This window comes from Neolamprologus multifasciatus, chromosome 7 (genome assembly GCF_963576455.1).
Source record: "Neolamprologus multifasciatus chromosome 7, fNeoMul1.2, whole genome shotgun sequence".
Classification (NCBI taxonomy): Eukaryota; Metazoa; Chordata; class Actinopteri; order Cichliformes; family Cichlidae; genus Neolamprologus; species Neolamprologus multifasciatus.
The window spans coordinates 6,366,207-6,385,814 of record NC_140445.1 but is presented as its reverse complement, the minus strand read 5'-3'; the positions used below and the strand labels follow the sequence as shown (position 1 = coordinate 6,385,814).

The window sequence follows — 19,608 nt, the reverse complement described above, 5'->3', positions numbered from 1 at the left end:
TGAGAAAAAGCTTAGCTGATCAAAATTAGCAGGCTTATAAGAATAAAAAATAAGAAAGAAAAGTTAAGTTAAGAAAAGTTGTTTGTACAAAGGGTAACAAAGGCCATTAGATGTTGTTCACAAAGCAAACATGGGAGCCCAAATCTGTCAAGAGATTGACGACCATTTTCCAAGAAATTTAAGAGGAAAAGCTGTTGTTAATGATTGGGGTCATAGACTCCGTTCTAATAAATAATTTAAATATTTTTTATTTTTGGGAAATTAACATGTTTTAAGCCATTTTTATGTGTTAGTTTCTTTTCCATGTCCCAATTGCCAGTCTTGGTGACCAGTGACCAGGTCTCCACTCCTGGCCGCCGCCCGGGACACAATGCACTCAACTCCTAGGCCCCTCCTGCGGGTGGCCTGCAGGAGGATGGGCCCCCATGATACAAGCAGAAGAAATGAGCTTCCTCCGAAGGGTGGCTGGCCTCTCCCTTAGAGATAGGGCGAGAAGTTCAGCCATCCGGGAGGGGCTCAGAGTAAAGCCGCTGCTCCTCCACATCGAAAGGAGCCAGTTGAAGTGGTTCGGGCATCTGACAAGTATGCCTCCTGGGTGAGGTGTTCCAGTCATGTCCCACCGGGAGGAGGCCCCGGGGCAGACCCAGGACACGCTGGAGAGATTATATCTCTCGGCCGGCCTGGGAACGCCTTGGTGTTGCCCCGGACAAGCTGGAGGAGGTGGCTGGGAGAGGGAGAGGGCTTCTCTGTTTAGGAACTCTGTTTAGCAGTCTACAGATTTTATGTGTTGGAGATGCATTATAGCATGACAGTAAAGTCCAAACTATTTCCAGACCACGGACAACTATCCGTCTATAAAAGTGAAGGTAATATGCTTACCTGCTCTATAGCCAGTCCACAATGGTCGTGCAGAGCTAGAGGAAAATGACCCAGCAGCCAAACAGTGTAATATAATAGTAACAACCAAAGCTTCACCTTCAACAGGTAAGAGAAGCAGAGCTGTACAGGCTTGAATGTTGTAGAGGAAATGTTGCCCTTTGCTGCAGTAGAATTGTTGCTGCTATCTTTCTGCTGCCTCTCACCAACGTTGCTGCCGGTTGTAGAATTCAATACATAACGTCAAACTGAAAAAGATGTCACATAATGAGCAGTGGAGGAACTAATTATCTGTTTTTTTTTTCATGTAGCGTATTTATTTCAAATTTAAGGCCATGACCTTAAATTTGAATGTCATCTTTTAATTGAATAAACTCAAAAAGGCTTTGTGGCTTCCTATTTTTATTCTATTTTCTCAGCTTGTCTTTTTTTATAATGTTACTGTTTCTTCTTGGGGTTTTTACTTCCTTTTCGCCCGTTCATTTTCTTCAAACACCTCACTGCCTAACTGACTGGCATCCCCTCCCAAACACCCAAAAATGTTTTCCTTTTTCTCATGCGCTTATGAGCATGATCAATCAATCAAAGGCATATGCTACATTCCTTTTATATAAAGCACACAGCATTTACGTGCGCTAAAATGTGCAATACAAATACATCCCATCCAATGTCATATCGGTTTTCCAGTTTCTTGACATTCTCATCCTAATGTCAGTTCTTTTCTTTTCTTGCTTTTTCCTTTCTCTGTAATCTCATAGTGTTTGCATTATCTCTCCCTGCTTTCAAGGTCCTTATTTCAGAGAGAATGTCAGAGAAAGAGGGTGGAGGGTAAGATGAAGATGAATAGACAGAGAGGGAGAAGAGGACCAAGAATCCATCCTTCACTTTCCTCTCTCTCTCTGCAAAACACTTCACAGGAAATTGCTACAGACGTGCCACTAGACAGAAGGACAGATAGGCAGGCACGCATGCACTCACACACAAAACCACTCCCTACATCTTTATTGCTTCCCATAGAAGTCAGGAGCGCACCGCCGAATAAAGAGAGACAACGCAAGGCGCTCGGAGAGTGCTCCAAAGCTCTCCTTCCATTCCTTTCTCGTGGCTGACATCTGTCACATTTAGAGGCGAGGAAGTAATGCTAAGTGATGTACTTTCTGTGCATGTTCACAAACCGTGACGCGTTGACAAAATGTTTTGTCAACTCGTCACAGCCTCTAAGCTCCGTTGAGAGAACTGTCTTTTGGCTCTGCTCAAAAGGCCTCAGTGGGGAAGCGAAAGCTCTCACCTGTGAGGGTACCACGCAAACACTCACATGTAGGGATGGGTATCGTTTAGGTTTTATCCCATACCGGTGCCAAACCGGTACTTTTGAAATGGTGCCGGTGCTTAAACATTGCTCAAACCGGTGCTTAAACAATGGAAAAAACACAAACTTTGTCCAAAAACCTCTCATGTTTAACTGTTTTCCACTTTTTCTTTGGTCATTTTAGCCTTTTTGGCCAGGGTGAAGGGAGTATCTGCCATCAAACAAGAAGACAGCTGCATGTAACTATGACTGTGTTTGCTAGTTCACCTTACATGCATTAATTTAATAACGTGGTTAGCCTACTCAATAAGCTACTCACGCAGAGAAGAACGGCTGCTGCTGCCATCATCATCCTCATCATTTCTGCTACACTGGCAGGGCTAGGGGCCAGGACTCTACTCTTCGGGTTTTTGGGGGATGTTGCAAACTCCGGGTCCGATAACAGGCAACCCACCCGCAGTAGATGCGCTCGTGTGAGGTCTTGCAGCAAGCTATCAAATACGGCGCATTTTTCAGCTTTTAAAAAAAACGCTATCCGTCGCCAGGTGTTTCATCGGATTTGAGGTGTTACCTCCTTTGACAGTATCACAGTATCAGCTTAAAGCACTTGTTGCAGGCTGCTGAGTTTGCATCTTTTGCTGTGAAGTACAGCCAGACTTTTGACCGCTTCGCCTTGGGCATTTTTAATCTGTAGCTCTGCTCTAAAAGAACGTACGTACCTGGACCCGCCTACTATCCTCGGAAACGTAAAATGATTGGCTAGAATTCATCATGACATCTCAGGGGGAAAAAAGCACAGAAATAAAGCACCGAAATGTGCGCTGCTGTTCGGTCTGGTTACTACCATTTATGTCAGAACCGGTGCCATCATGGCACCGGATACCGGTACCCATCCCTACTCACATGTGAGGGTAAGTAGTTGTTGTGAATACACGGCATCTGTTTCACATCGTGTGGTCCTTTCAGGGAAACGGGTGATAGGCAGCTGGTCAAGCCTTCCAGGTACAGCGTTTCTTGATGGAGACGTTGGATAATTCAGTTGTTATTACAAGATTGTTTTTCATTCTCGTAGGACTCTCACCTTGATATCTCTTGGTGTCTTGGACGAATTCGCGCTGCTGCCGTACACCACACTGATAATTCACACATTTTCTCTGCCTCCAGGCAGCTTCTTTCTTTAGTCAGATACATATCATCCTCAGTAAAATACAACTAGAATATCTTCCCCTTTTATCCCCAGTACTGCTGCTCTAGAGAAAACAATGCTTAGCTTGTGTATTTTTTATAGTTTAGACATTTTATATCACGCACGTTATCACCTCATGCACGTTTGTGCTGTATGTGCTCTTTACTGGGTGTTGGGGTGATTTGACAGCAGGTTACTGTGAAGGGTGTTGTCAGCTGCACTATCTTTGGACTTCATTTGTCTGCGAGAGCAGGAGGAGGCTGGAAAAATGAGAGACAGCTCAACCCAGTGTTGTGTATGTGTGTTTGTGTGTGTGTGTGACTTTTCCTCTGCATGTATCTTGATTTGTGAACTCGTGGGAGTAATATTATGGATCTTGCGTTAGGTTTGTTAAGTTCGAGAGCAGCTGATAACAATAGGACGCACACACAGATGCACACGTCGTGTTCACAGAGTCAGTCCTGGGGGATTTTTGAAAAGCTTTTGGTGGCTGACAGACAGACAACGTCTCTCAACTGGCTCTAATTGGCTGAGAGTTGCAGGAGGGAGACAACTGGACGAATGAAGTGGAGGCAAGACACATCCTCCCTAGTTTTAAAAATTATTTCATGTCAATCTCACTCGTGCATCAGCGTGTAATACCAATTAATGACTGCATCTGGCATCTCTCGTCTTTTTGTTTCCTCCTTACACTGACTGTGGAATAATCTTGTTAATATTAAACACAGCTCCTTGTCTTCGTAGGGAGGAGACGGCTTCTTCGAGGTGGCGTGGCATGTGAAGTGAATGAGAGGAGGAGAACAGTGTTTCTTTTTTCAGTGTGTTTCTCTCGCAATCTGTTTGTTTTTACTATAAAAATGTTCATACGTTTGGAGGAAGTCGTTTATTAAAAGCCTCCTTTTTGCATCAGCTGATTCATTTTAAATCCAATATTTTAGTTTGGCAGAGACTTGATTTCCTTGTGCGGCACATATTATACGCTTGCTAAACAGGCAGTGCTGACTTTTTCTTTTTTTTTCTTCCCCTCTTTATTTATAAAGTTTTGCACATGTAATTTGACATATCAGGCCCAATACAGCAAGTACCAACCGATATAAAGACATATATCAAAACAAATTAGGCCAAGTGCCGACTTTTTCTGACAGATTACGTTAAGGCAGGTAACAGTAACAAAAACGACATTTTAAAAGAACTATAATTAGAACTGTACACCAACCTTTAAATGTTAAGCAGCAATCCCTAAACACTGACCAATAAGGTCAACATGAAAGTGCCAAAACCTGCACTTCAACTGATGGCAACATGAGGCTGCAAAAAGCAACACCTGTTGACTGTCTAAAGGTTCTCTGTCATCCAGGTCATCGTAGTCTAAGGAGCTTGGAAAGAAAAGCATCTGGACTTTCACCTGAGAAACTTCTTCAGTTCTAAGAGCAACTGGTGGAGAGTCCCAGATTTTAAGCACTATGTGAGTGTCCCCCAAGAGGGTCATGGGCCCCCTATTGATCCTCTACCTAATCACACGAGCCAAGGTGTAAGAATTGGAGTGAAAATGGGTATTGACTGCAATCCCGAAAAGTTGATTCTGTTCATCTGGACGTAGCGTTTTCAGTGGAAGAAACATTTCATCACTCATCCAAGTGACTTCTTCAGTCTCAGCTGGTTGCAGGTTTCCCTGACCTTATAAACAGTACATTTGTACAATGACTGAAAGGTCAGTTCTGTGATCATTAATATGCATTAATATACAAATTGTCAATTGATCATCATTGATCAATGGTCTTGAGTCCCATTCACAGAGAGTTGGGGAATGGCTGCAATCACAGCATTGTAAGGTGGTGAAAGATGTACCCTTTGGCCCCGTCCTCAGTTCACAGATGTTTTTCCCTTTTCACGTCATCTCCTTGACTCTCTGCTCAAACCAGTGTTCCTCTCTGTCCAGGATGTGTACATCCTCATCATTGAAAGAGTGTCCACTGGCCTGCGGGTATAAATAGACTGCAGCGTACTGGCCTGACGAGGTAGCTCTTCTGTGTTGTGTCATCTACTTTGCCAGAGGTTGTTTGGTTTCCCCGATGTATAAATCCTGGCAATCCTCCTGGCACTTAACAGTGTACACTATGTTACTCTGTTTGTGTTGGGGGACCCGATCCTTGGGGTGGACTGATTTTTGGGGCAGCATGTTTTGGGGTTTGAAAGCCACAGATACGCACTGTTTAGAGAAAATGTGTGTTGTGGAAGTTTTCCATTTAAATAAAGTCTGCAGACGAGTGGTGAGCGGTAGCTAACATTCTTTAATCCAAGCACACAAAAACAACAGACAACCAAGCTTGATGGAGAGCCTACATGACCATGGGGCAAGGTCAGCAGAGTCTCACTGAGCCTAGCATGGCTCTCAGTTAAATACCTTCTCCAGGAACAATAGGCAGTACACAGCTGTTTCACACCTTAAGGTTCACTTTCCCTCGCTACTTCCCAGAGTCCTCGAAGAGACAAAAGACTCTTCCTGTGGAGTTCCTGTTTCTCCCAACATCCTTACTACACCCCCTACCATTTGTCTTAAGTATGAGTGTCAGACATGTTAAAATCCAGTGGCACCAAGGCATTATGCAAAAATAATGTGATTAATACATGAGTGAAAGAAATTCCTATACATGTGTCTCAGCTGTTTCGATACTCCTGACACATACGGGCTCACTATGGTGAGCATCAAGTTCACCATGGAGGGTATATGAAAAATGACAGGCTAGCATTCTTAGACTGTGAGATTTCCTGTGATGGGGATTTCCTGCAATATAAAAATGCTCAAGTTAACCCTGCAGAAAAGACTTTCTAGAGTCCAGGGCAAAAATACAGTTTTGGTCAGTTTGAGCTAATTTCCCTCTTCACAACGACTGTAGCGTGTGACCTTTCAGGCTTAAAATTACACACGCTGCCAATTCGATTAACTCGTGTGCTTATCAAACCTGCCAGATGTCCACTAGGCCTCACTTCTACTAATTTGAGTCATTGACCTGGACTGTAACATTAAAAAGCCGATCAAAGACAAATGCAAATAAATAATTTGCATTTTTTTAAATACTTTCCTCTCTGATTGAGGCAATCTGATGTACCATTCAGTCTGCTTTGAAAAATGTGTCTCCATCACAGCTTCATCACTTTCGGGTTGGTATATTAGAAATATTTTTTAATGTAGCTGCCTGTCTCTTTTCAGTTATGTCTATAGACTGATCCCTGCCCATTACATCACATCTCTGCTGGTGTGTTGTTTTGAAATGACAACACTTTATTCATTTATAAGTATATGACAGTGCCTTGTTTCTTATGGATACATGGGCCCCTCGTTGCTGTACTCAGTCCCTCACCTGTCTTTAAATTGTCTACATTCAGCACAAACGTTACTTTTTTTCGGTCACTCGTCTATCTCAATGGTAAAAATACAGTTTGTACACCTACAACATCTTTGAAGTTAGACCCAACTGCACCATCCGGGTTTAAGTTTTTTAAAGTTTCAGAGCTGCACAGTGAGTAATGTATCTTAGTTCATTTAGCTCTACTGTAGTTGCAGCACTTTCAGACATTTATCAAAACTCTAACACATTTAATTCAATTCAATTCAATTCAATTTTATTTATATAGCGCCAAATCACAACAAAAGTCGCCTCAAGGTGCTTCATAGATACAGAGAAAAACCCAACAATCATATGACCCCCTATGAGCAAGCACTTTGGCGACAGTGGGAAGGAAAAACTCCCTTTTAACAGGAAGAAACCTCCAGCAGAACCAGGCTCAGGGAGGGGCGGCCATCTGCTGCGACCGGTTGGGGTTAGAGAAGGAAGACAGGATAAAGACATGCTGTGGAAGAGAGACAGAGGTTAATAACAGATATGATTCAATGCAGAGAGGTCTATCTACACATAGTGAGTGAGAAAGGTGACTGGAAAGGAAAAACTCAATGCATCATGGGAATCCCCCGGCAGCCTACGTCTATTGCAGCATAACTAAGGGAGGATTCAGGGTCACCTGGTCCAGCCCTAACTATATGCTTTAGCAAAAAGGAAAGTTTGAAGCCTAATCTTAAAAGTAGAGATAGTGTCTGTCTCCTGAATCCAAACTGGAAGCTGGTTCCACAGAAGAGGGGCCTGAAAACTGAAGGCTCTCCCTCCCATTCTACTTTTAAATACTCTAGGAACAACAAGTAGGCCTGCAGAGCGGGAGCGAAGTGCTCTAATAGGGTGATATGGTACTACAAGGTCATTAAGATAAGATGGGGCCTGATTATTTAAGACCTTGTATGTGAGGAGCAGGATTTTGAATTCAATTCTGGATTTAACAGGAAGCCAATGAAGGGAAGCCAAAACAGGAGAAATATGCTCTCTCTTTCTAGTCCCTGTCAGGACTCTTGCTGCAGCATTTTGGATTAGCTGAAGGCTTTTCAGTGAGTTTTTTGGACATCCTGATAATAATGAATTGCAGTAGTCCAGCCTGGAAGTAATAAATGCATGAACTAGTTTTTCAGCGTCACTCTGAGACAGGATATTTCTAATTTTAGAGATGTTGCGCAAATGGAAGAACGCAGTCTTACATATTTGTTTAATATATGCGTTGAAGGACATATCCTGGTCAAAAATGACTCCAAGGTTCCTCACAGCGTTACTGGAGGCCAAGATAATGCCATCCAGAGTAAGAATCTGGTTAGATACCATATTTCTAAGCTTTTCAGCGCCGAGTACAACAATTTATTCAGCTTACTGTCCTCCACCCAGCGTGTGCACATTATAGCACCTCCGTTGAAACTTGCTGAGTTCACAGCAACACTGTTGGGTGTAAATTGTAACAAAAGAAATCGAATCATAAGCTTTGTTATATTCTTCCCGATATTCAGATCCAATGTTCTGTGTAGTAAACAAATGTTTGTACGATCTTGAGAGAATTAAAAAAATTCAATTACAGCTACTCAAGCAAAATGTGCTGCAGTTATGTTTAACACGTGGGCTATCAACAATACTGTGATTTAAACTGGCCGTGTTTTATCTGTGGAGGTGGGATGTAATTATGTGTTTTTTGAATACGCGAAAACATCAATGTGTTTGCATGCTGATTTTAGCATTTAGCTCAAGCTACAGCTGTGCCTAAGTACGCCCTCATAGTTACTAGTGCGGTTTTAAGCTCTTGGACTGAAACATTCTCTGCGCCTAAATCGAATTCTGGTGTCAGGTATAGATCCTTCTACCCCCCCCCAGAGGAAGAGACCAATTCAAACTTGAAAAGGCAAATGCAGACTTTCACTAACAGCACTGGGCAGAACTCCAGAGACAGCTGGACTCTCTGACATGAGATATTTCTCACCTTCATCCCCTTTTGATATAAAGCGGGACACATCAGCTAGCCCAGTGAACATAAATGTCCATTTTATGGACATCAGCACCCCGATTTGAGGCATTAAAATTCACTTTCCACTTCCTGCCATATGGAGATTCCGACATGAAAGCTGTTAGTCGGGCTTTCAAAAGTCTTTAATGCAGAATCCAGAGACTCCCTGAGACAAATAAAGTTTAGACAGGCTATGTAATCCAAATGGGATTTTATAGCGTAGTTATTAGCAGCAGTCATCAAAGAAGGTTTACAATTACATTCTAGTGTTAGGCAGGATGACGACGACGCTCACAGCACATCTCATGCCTCTGTCTGTCTTTCATCTTACGTTGAAAGGCTTTAATGCTTCACTTTGCAGTGGGACTTCATTTAAGCTCAATGCTCAGATGCACTTGGGGAATTTTCGCGTTCACAGGTCTCTGCTGTAACATATCCTCTTTACTGTGGAGATGACTGCTGGCTCCAAAGGGCCCTTTATTCTGCAGTTTCCCCACATTTTAATTCTTTAATGTTTTTTGCAACACTTCTACTGTCTGTTGAATTATCTCCTATCAAATGTGATATGTTGTTCTTTTTTAAAATATACAGTATTTGATCCCTATAAATGAGTGATCTTTTTAAAGGCCACTTTGAAATTCAGTCGGTAAAGATAATGTGACAGCACAGCCGAATGGATAATCCAGTGATGTATAAATGATGAATTAGATTAATAGAATTGTGGTTGTAATAACGTGTGCCTGGTCATAAATGTTTAATAAGGTATTTCAAAATGCACAGCACTGACAGAAGCCGGTGTCCCCGATGGATTGTTTTTACTCAGGGCTAAAGATCCCCTGTCAGCAAATCAATGGGGGAGATTGAGGCTGTGGCGAGACAGTTTGTTAGGCTGGCTGGCACCGCAGGGCCTGTCTTGTCCTTGGCATGTCTTACTTTGTTTTATTTTGTTTGGTCATTTTATTTCTCTGTCAGGGTTTCTTTTCCCTTTTTCAGAAGAAAAGGGAAGGGTGGTAAAGGGATTTTACCTAAGCCTCGCTGGAACGGAAAAGGCTGAAAATGAGAGCGAGAGGAGAACAAAGGGCATTGAGTGTTCCAAAATTTGCCATTCAAATGATGATAAATCCACAAAACCAAAAGCAGAGCTGTGTTTTAATGTTGTGTCTTTTATTGCAGTTCTAAGAGTGCAAAACTGTTCACACTGAACACATCACATTATAGTGCAAAAAAAACCCCCAAAACATAAAACCTCCCTTAAGTTCTCCAGTAAATGTCTGAGAGGACCCCATGTACAACTGGAGTATGAAGATTATGCTGCATGGTTTGAATTTTTTTGATGTGAAATCTTAGGAAAAAAAAGATTTGGGCCTATAGTGACAAATGCACAAATGTTGGGGACTTGAATCTTTTCAAAAAGACAAAAAGCAAAGGATCGCTTTGTCCACACCTAACAAGCAAATTGTGTTTTTCCTTCCTGCTTTTGCCTTTTGTCCCTCCGTTCTGATTGTATGCCCCATTCTCATTGGTTCTCTTGTTCCCATATGGATTTATAGTCCTGTTACCTTTGTATTTCGTCCCCTCCAAACTTTGTTTTTCTGGATTTCTGGACATTTTTGTGAATTATGAAAAGCTTGCCTTTTGGTCCGCGTCCCTGCCTCCAGTGTTCTGTGTTTGGGCTTTTATTTTGACATGCACATAACCTGTTAATTGTTTTCTTGACCTTATCAAAGTAGCACTGGCTGCTTGTTGGTAGATTGCAGACTTTAATGCAACAAATTGCTTAACACAAGTAGATTAATTTGATTGGCTAGTCCCTTTAAAAAAAAATCAGCCTCAATGATGTCACCGTTCACTTTGAGTGAGTAGTTTTTTAAACCTTCTAATAATGGGAGTAATCCACATCCCTTGCTGCAGTAGTTTTTAATTTGCCCACAGTTTCTACTTGATGTGTCCTCTTGTACTCCAGCTGTCATAAACCAGACGCAAAAAGGTCTGAGTCTACTTTAATTGCTACCCTGTCCTAGTAGCAATAAGTTTTACAAGCCGTGGAGGGTGAGTGACTGACTTTCTTCTAGGGGTTGAGCACAGCCTCGAGGTGGTTTCAAACTTTTAGTGAAGTGAATTTTATCTGCGGTTTCATCAAGCTATCAGAAGATTGCCTCCCAGGGTGCAGGAATGAAGTCTCTGGCTGACTGTTGAGCCAGACGCAGGAAGAGCAATGCTGATTCTGTGGAGCAGCTGTTTTCCCTCCAGCCCCCTAAGTAAAAAGCCAGCACTCCCCAACCCACCCGACCCCAAGCATCTGATTATTGGACTTAAACCATTTTGTCCGCAGTGTCTCACAACAGCAGACAACCATTACGTCCTTTTAGTATGGCCAAAGTGAGAGCTGTGTCTGCTCATCATTAAGTCCTACTACAAGCCTAGATTTTGTGCTTTAGTTTAAATATTTTTAACACGCATAAATGCTGCCTCGTTTGCTGCTACACAGGGTGAGTTAACATCTTCTCATTAATTTTGCATGAAGTTGCTCCCCGCCAGAAGTTTGCACTCAGTCTGAAAATGTCTTCAAACTGAGATCTGCAAACATTCAGCTCGACTGAAGATTGAGCTGTAAAAATACACTACAATTATAACAAAGCTACAGATAAAATATTAAATGTCATTCAGCAGTTAGGTCAAGTAAATTAACTGTGAATGTGAAAATTTGATTAAAATTGTAGCAGGTTAGAATTGCAACGATAAAGCAGCTCTTATTATAGAGGTGAACCAAACAATAATTTAATCATGGAGTTCATAAACACAACACTAAGCAGTAGCATTTTTTATAATTAATTAATTGTTCAAGAGAAGCTAAAAATAAAAATCTATAATAACCAATGTCAGGAAATTGTTGCTTTTGCTTGCAGTAATAAGCAGATTCGTTTTGGTCTTCAGAAAGATATTCAAATTAAAGTTGCTCCTCAAGAAGATTAGCTGAATGTCCTTCTTGGGCTTTCTGCCTCGTACGTTGTGCACAATATCCTTTTGTTAATTAGAACTTCGAAAAACAACGAGTGCAACGTGGGAAGAGGAGGAAGCAGGAAAACGTGCCAGGTATAATCACACTCCGCCTTTCACTGTCAACACTTAACGCTCCATATTTTAAATATTGTGATGTGTACATGTTTTAAAAGCGAACACCGCTTTGTCAGTAGATATACATTATTTGCATAAATATGATTTTATAAGTATAAAAAATAAGCGTCACTAATATCTGTGTGTATGAAAGAAAGACATGTCTGGGGTTTTTCTTGTATTATGTTTTTTGTCGTTGCGGTAATATGTTCAGTGTCTCCTGGTTTGTAAGAGTGTCTGACTACACCACCACTGCATGTGGAGACATTTCCTCTGGCCATCTGCCTCATAACAAACTGCAGTTTTTGATATCAGACCTGGACTATTTTTGGCCAGTGGAGCAAACAATATTTACTGGTTTCTTTTTTTCTCCATATGATACAGTGAGAACAATCTGCACTTAGCACCGGTGTACTGTTATCGCTACGTGTTGGATACACTGTGTATGTTAACGCAGGTCAACAGCAAGCCAAACTCAATTTTCATGAGCCAGGAAACTGAGCGTCTTGCTCCTTTATTACAGTCTTCTCGACGGCTTACAATCTTTTACAACTGTGGCTTGAATAGCTCGATGAAAGTGTTGAGTGAAGCTAAAAAATAAACCAGAAAATAAAATATCCTTTAGCTCTTTGACATTGTGAAATAAATGCACAAAAGAAATAGTTAGTGACAGAAAACATGTATCAAAGTTAGTCTTAGCTGCTAACTAATGATAAACAGTAGTTTTAGCAATCCTCTGATATGCAAATTAGATCGCTAGCATCATTGCTATGTTAATAGACCATGCTCTAAGCAAAATCCGCTTCTGGGATAAGGCTAATTCCTGGCACAAACACATTCACAAAACGGTCTCTAAATCAGCTGTTATAAACATATAAAACAAACCAGAACATGTAATAAACTTACAGCCATTGCTTTCGATGGTGTATATAAAGATTCAGGCCACAGGAGATGAAGTTTAAACACAGATAGGCAGGTTTTCTGTACAATGCTTTTTCCCAACTGACTGCAGCGCCTGCTTCCCACAATGCATTGCAAACACAGACTACTCCTTCAAAATAAGATACAGAAAAACTAATGCTGACTGTATAGCACATATTTTTTTAACTAAATGACTCTCTTTTTTAACATAAATTACCACAGATGAAATATGACATTTTATCACTAAATTATTATGAACCATTTTTTAATCTTTTACTTGGGACAGAACAACCGGTCTATTACAAACCAGCTGGGTCTGCACCTGTGATTTTTAGTAGGGATGCAACGATACCAATTTTTTCAAACCGATACGATACCGATACTTGGATCTGAGTACTTGCCGATACCGAGTACAAAAACCGATACTTCTACCACACACACACACACAAATACAATGAATTGGAAGACAGTTTTTATTTTATTCTCTGCCGATAAAAAATAAAATCTTAATAAAAATGACCACAAAAAAATTTCAAGTGAAAAATAAGCACTTCTGTTAAATTATTGCAGAGTCTCCACATTGTAATTTAACAGAATATCACTGAACTATTGGCACTGTCTCGAGCTTTCAGAATAATAAATAAACACTTCTGTTTGGAATAAAATAAATACAAATTAGGTTTGAGAATAAAATAAACTTTGAAATTGTTGCAGAGTGTCCATATTATAAACAAACAAACAAAATAACGAAAGTATTTGGCATTGACGAACGAACTCCCCATCTGCCCGTGGATCATCAGTCCACTGTGCCGTTAAACCAAGGACTGACATCGCGCACACACTGCTTGTCTTTACCTCTTTAGAAAGTTTTGGCACCATTATCTCCCTGATGTGTGGGCAGCTGGGAATTTCATATCGCAGCTCGAGTATACTGAGAAGACGGTGCAATCCTATGTTTTCCATGACCGGCATTGGCTGGTCATCCAGAGCGATAAAATGAGTCAGAGCCTCTGCCCGTGGATTTTCTCTTGACATTTTTCATCGCTTTTCCAAAACCCGAGTTAAAGTTGGCTGTTCCGGTCCACACTGCTGACATTTTGTTTAGCCTAGCTACAGCAGCCTCCAGTTTCTCTTTTTTTATCTGGAGCCGCCAGTCTCACTCGTCTAACCCTGTGCCTGTTTAGCGCGGGATGTCCCCCTAGTGGCCAATCTAAAGAACTACAACAGAAATGACATGCCACCCTCTGATTAATGAAATAAGTTAGTATCGGTTCGTGGTATCGGTTAACTTTTACGAGTTAACCGATACCACATTTTACAGTATCGGTCCCGATACCCGATACCAGTATCGGTATCGGTGCATCCCTAATTTTTAGTTATATTTATTCTTTAGGCAAGCTGTAAGTGGTAATGTACCTTATTGGGCTGCGCTTCTGTTTAAATCATGTGGGGAAAAAGCTATAAAGAAGTAAAGAACCAGGCAATTTTAATGATGTTTAGCTGACCCCATGTCTACATGTTGAGTCATTGCTGTATGTAAATGAAGTTAAAGGTGATTGTGTGCTGTCCTGCTGGGACGGACATGCTGGAAATAAGAAACAATGCCATCGTGTCCCTCTTCTCTCTTCCTGCACATACAATGTCCCACCTCATGCGTGCAGGTAGTGCTACATGAGCTCATTACAGCATTAAATGTTTCACTTTATTCCCCACCTTTGCGTTTATTGCACCCTCCCTTTATTGCAGCTGCCCACTTTGGCAACGTTTTATCCAAAAAGTAAGAAAATGACAATAAACACTGATTAACAAGTTCACCAAAATGTGTCATTTTCTTGATTATTCTGTTAAATTTAATCGCTTTGTGGTGAACATCCTTTTTTACTAACTACCACGTCGATCTTTTTGAGGCTGAGGACAAATGATTACATACCTTCGCTTCCCCTTTGTTAATCCTTTGTTTCTACTCCACAGGGAGCGCCGTTGCGTTTTTACAGCTGCCACTTTTCTACGTTTGCATCTGCAGCGTTTGTGTGTTCGTGCATGTGCGTGTGTGTCCTCTCCTAATTGGGAATTTGTATTCATTAAAAGCCGCGAATGGACACTAAGATGCAAGTCCACACCTGTTGTTTATGTCAGCAGCGTCTCTGTTGGAGGCGGGTCAAGATTAACAGTGGCCAACCATCCCCTCTCCTCTATCATCAATAATCACAATCACATCATGAATCTCCAATTATCTCCCAAGCTGCGGGCCCCCGGGGCGAGATCTGAGTCTGTCTTCCAGTCTTGAAATAATGAGCAGATTTTTTTTTTAACGTATTAACATGCTTCCCACCATAGATTTTCATCCTAATTATTATTTTTTCCATTGTATCTGATTAGGTTGGAGAAGAGAGATTAAGTTTTGATCAGGAGATGTGTGTTTGGGCGTGTGGCTTTTTGCATGCATGAGAGAGACAGAGGTGAGATGATCAGTTGTCTTGTTGCTAGTTGGTAACAGGAATGCACAGATGACTAACAACAAATAGGGAGATGTACAGTAGCTTGTTAGCTTCACACGCCTACCAGGTAGCAATATGTTGGGAGTTTTATAATGAGGCTGCTTCTTTCATGTGGACCGAAGCTTTAATCCCCAACACATCAGCAGAATGACATATGGTAAACAGTGCATTGTTTGTCACCTTCTTCCTTTGATGCATTTCACTTATTCTCCTCACTTTCTTCTCAAATCAGCTTCTGCTTTCCTTACTTTTTGCTTACATATTATACTTTTCACTCCTTTTTTATTCTGGATGTTTTACTGTCTCTCTTTTCCTTCCTTATCTTTTGTTTTGTATCTTTACCCCTGACCATTTCCTCTTCCTTCCTGCCCTGTTTTTATCAACCTAAAAACTTCTTGCCTTAACTTGTTCTTTCTTATTCTTTTGTTGGTTTTCAGATACAATTGAGATTGTGATTGGCTTTGATTGCTGCTGGAGTGTTTGGGCTGCTCAGAAGAACATTGTCTTAGAGTCTTGCTTGTTGCTCTTGTATTCAGAAATATGTATTGTATTCATGAAATTAGCCTGTGATTACTTGTTCGTTCTCCCTGTGATAACAATTTAACATTCTGTGTATGCCAGTAGTTATATGAATATTAACACCTGCTGTCCACAGGTGCCATGCAGTCCTTGAAAGGCCACTTGACTTTATTATTGGCTTCCAAGCATATCCAGCTCTCCAGTTAGTCTCCTGCTGGAGGTCTTTTAAAGTTTTTCTTTGGGCTTTGGCTGCTTTTTTTTTTTTTTTTTTTTTATCATTTTCAGATTAGTATTATTTAAGCTACTTATTCAAGCATAAAAAAGACACCTAACACAAGTGATGAACCAATGTTGTGTCTGGGGATGGGTATCGTTTAGGTTTTATCCGATACCGGTGCCGGTGCTTAAAGAATGGAGAACACAAACTTTGTCCAAAAACCTCTCATGTTCAGCTGGGGTTTTTTTTAGAAGATAACAATGTTAGCCTTTTCTGCAGCTATAGGGCATATATGGTATCACTCTTGGCTGGAAGCAGTGCTTAATCAATGGAAAAAACACAAACTTTGTCCAAAAACCTCTCATGTTTAACTGTTTCCCACTTTTTCTTTGGTCATTTTGGCCTTTTTGGCCAGGGTGAAGGGAGTATCTGCCATCAAACAAGAAGACAGCCTATGATGATGTTTGCTAGTTCACCTTACATGCATGAATTTAATAACGTGGTTAGCCTACTCAACGTAAATTACACACGAACAAAATTAAGCTACTCACGCAGAGAAGAACGGCTGCTGCTGCCATCATCATCCGTCATCATTTCTGCTACACTGGCAGGGCTAGGGGCCAGGACTCTCCTCTTCGGGTTTTTGGGGGATGTTGCTAACTCCGGGTCCGATAACAGGAACCACACTCGCAGTAGATGTGCTCGGTGTGAGGTCTCGCAGCAAGCTATCAAATACGTGTTTCATCGGATTTGAGGTGTTACCTCCTTTGACAGTATCACAGTATCACCTTAAAGCACTTGTTGCAAGCTGCTGAGTTTGCATATTTTGCTGTGAAGTACAGCCAGACCTTTGACCGCTTCGCCTTGGGCATTTTTAATCTGTAGCTCTGCTCTAAAAGAACGTACCTGGACCCGCCTACTATCCTCGGAAAGGTAAAATGATTGGCTAGAATCTAAAGTGTGTCACAGCTCAGGAAAAAAAAGCACCAAAATGTGTGCTGCTTTTCGGTCTGGTATGGCACCGGATACCGGTACCCATCCCTAGTTGTGTCTACACATAACGGGCAGCTTGGCAACAAAACCCATTTAAAATTATATCTTTAGGCACTTTTTTACTAGCAGGTTGTTGTCAACACATCATTTTTTCCTGTAAATATTTTAACGAAGCTGTTGGACAAAAGAAGTTGATGCCAAAAAATATCCGCAGCAGTATCTGAAAGGCATGTCCTAAAGGGGAAAAAATCTAGCAAAGACCTGACACAGGACCTGAGAATGCATGTGACCCTTCAGTTTATCCATCTACTGTTTGCTGAAGCTTCATGAGAGTGGTCTCAGTGGAAGGGTAGCATACAAGAAGCCATTCCTAAGGAAGGGAAACACAAGTCATTGTCAGTGTGTACAGAGGAGGTCGGGTCAGGAGGTTCAACAGTGAGTGTCTACACTGTAAAACAGGGAAAGTTCTGCTGTGGTTTGGAACTGTGTTTGGGGATTTTGTCAGATTTAATGGAACTATGAATGCAAAAATGTGCTCTTATATATTGATCCATCATCCAGTACCATCTGGAAAGCATCTAATTGGCAACAGCTTAATTTTTCAATATTCAATTCAATTTTCAATTTTATTTATATAGCGCCAAATCACAACAAATGTCGCCTCAAGGCGCTTCATAGATACAGAGAAAAGCCCAACAATCATATGACCCCCTATGAGCAAGCACTTTGGCAACAGTGGGAAGGAAAAACTCCCTTTTAACAGGAAGAAACCTCCGGCAGAACCAGGCTCAGGGAGGGGCGGCCATCTGCTGCGACCGGTTGGGGTGAGAGAAGGAAGACAGGATAAAGACATGCTGTGGAAGAGAGACAGAGATTAATAACAGATACGATTCAATACAGAGAGGTCTGTTAATACATAGTGAGTGAGAAAGGTGACTGGAAAGGAAAAACTCAATGCATCATGGGAATCCCCCGGCAGCCTACATCTATTGCAGCATAACTAAGGGAGGATTCAGGGTCACCTGGTCCAGCCCTAACTATATGCTTTAGCAAAAAGGAAGGTTTTAAGCCTAATCTTAAAAGTAGAGATAGTGTCTGTCTCCTGAATCCAAACTGGAAGCTGGTTCCACAGAAGAGGGGCCTGAAAACTGAAGGCTCTCCCTCCCATTCTACTTTTAAATACTCTAGGAACAACAAGTAGGCCTGCAGAGCGGGAGCGAAGTGCTCTAATAGGGTGATATGGTACTACAAGGTCATTAAGATAAGATGGGGCCTGATTATTTAAGACCTTGTATGTGAGGAGCAGGATTTTGAATTCAATTCTGGATTTAACAGGAAGCCAATGAAGGGAAGCCAAAACAGGAGAAATATGCTCTCTCCTTCTAGTCCCTGTCAGTACTCTTGCTGCAGCATTTTGGATTAACTGAAGGCTTTTCAGTGAGTTTTTTGGACATCCTGATAATAATGAATTGCAGTAGTCCAGCCTGGAAGTAATAAATGCATGAACTAGTTTTTCAGCGTCACTCTGAGACAGGATATTTCTAATTTTAGAGATGTTGCGCAAATGGAAGAACGCAGTCTTACATATTTGTTTAATATGTGCGTTGAAGGACATATCCTGGTCAAAAATGAGACAACGATAGAAAAAGACACATCAGTCATGGATTGGCCCAAAGCCATTTGTGTAAAGTATACACTAAATCTCTCCTCACAGTACTTTCCCCTATATCTTGAGAAATTTAACTTAAAAAATAGTCATCATTTCATTTCTGTTGGCTTAAATAATTTGTTTACTTTTCATCCCCTGTCACACGCAGACATTATGTCATCCTCTATGCTGTCGACTGCCTGTGCTCTCCCATTTTCTGTCTCCATGTCTTCCTCAGATTTCTCTCTTCCATGTTATTCCTGTCATTCCACCGTTGTTTAACAGTCGGATATTGGATGATAAGGTGTAATCGGGGCCATCATCTCAACCTCAGTGGCTGTGTCATGCGGGTTGGCATTTACTGCGTGACAGCAGCTTGACACCAGTTCACATCCCTCTTCATTAGTGACACTGGAGCCATTTATATTTTGCGCCAATCAGCCTCGGTGTAATCAGTTGTGTTCAACACACCAATCTAGCCCCATGACAAGATAATTACCATGGGTTCCTCAGGAAGACAGGTAGTACGGAGGACCCGGGAACTCAAGTACAAGTTGTAGCAGCGGTCGCAACTTTAGAGAGCAGTGTAATTTCCATCAAGTTAATCAGGGATTTTTAGTGGCTGTTTTTAGGAATGCGTAGGTGGAAATGTTTTCAGTGGGGCTCAGTGTAGAAAGTGCAGAGTGCTTGGCAATCTGCAAGAGTGTTCGTAATATGCATAAGAGTGCTCATAAATAATCAGACTAACATGTCGTTTACGGAGTAATTACTTTTATAGAAACTTGTAGCCCTCATTTCTAGGGATGGGTATCGAAAACCAGTTCTTGTTGAGAACCGGTTCCCACTGTTTCAATTCCTTGGAATCGTTTGCCATTTTTGCAAACGATTCCCTTATCGATTCCAGTCGCCCCGAATGACGTCACCACGTTGCGGAGCGTCATTTACCTGGCAGGAAAC

At 41.4% G+C, this 19,608-nt stretch overlaps 1 protein-coding gene and 1 long non-coding RNA gene across 2 annotated transcripts in view; both read left to right on the top strand.

The window, feature by feature from the left end:
• spon1b (spondin 1b) overlaps window positions 1–19,608 on the top strand; it is a 135,917-nt gene that overhangs the window by 57,623 nt on the left and 58,686 nt on the right. The window lies entirely within an intron of this gene.
• The window catches only part of LOC146513618 (uncharacterized), a 49,441-nt gene that overhangs the window by 13,313 nt on the left and 16,520 nt on the right, over window positions 1–19,608 (top strand). The window contains exon 2 of the long non-coding RNA XR_014875457.1: window positions 64–19,608. This exon is cut by the window's right edge and continues 16,520 nt beyond it. This is a non-coding gene — a long non-coding RNA (uncharacterized LOC146513618). The remainder of the gene's footprint in view (window positions 1–63) is intronic.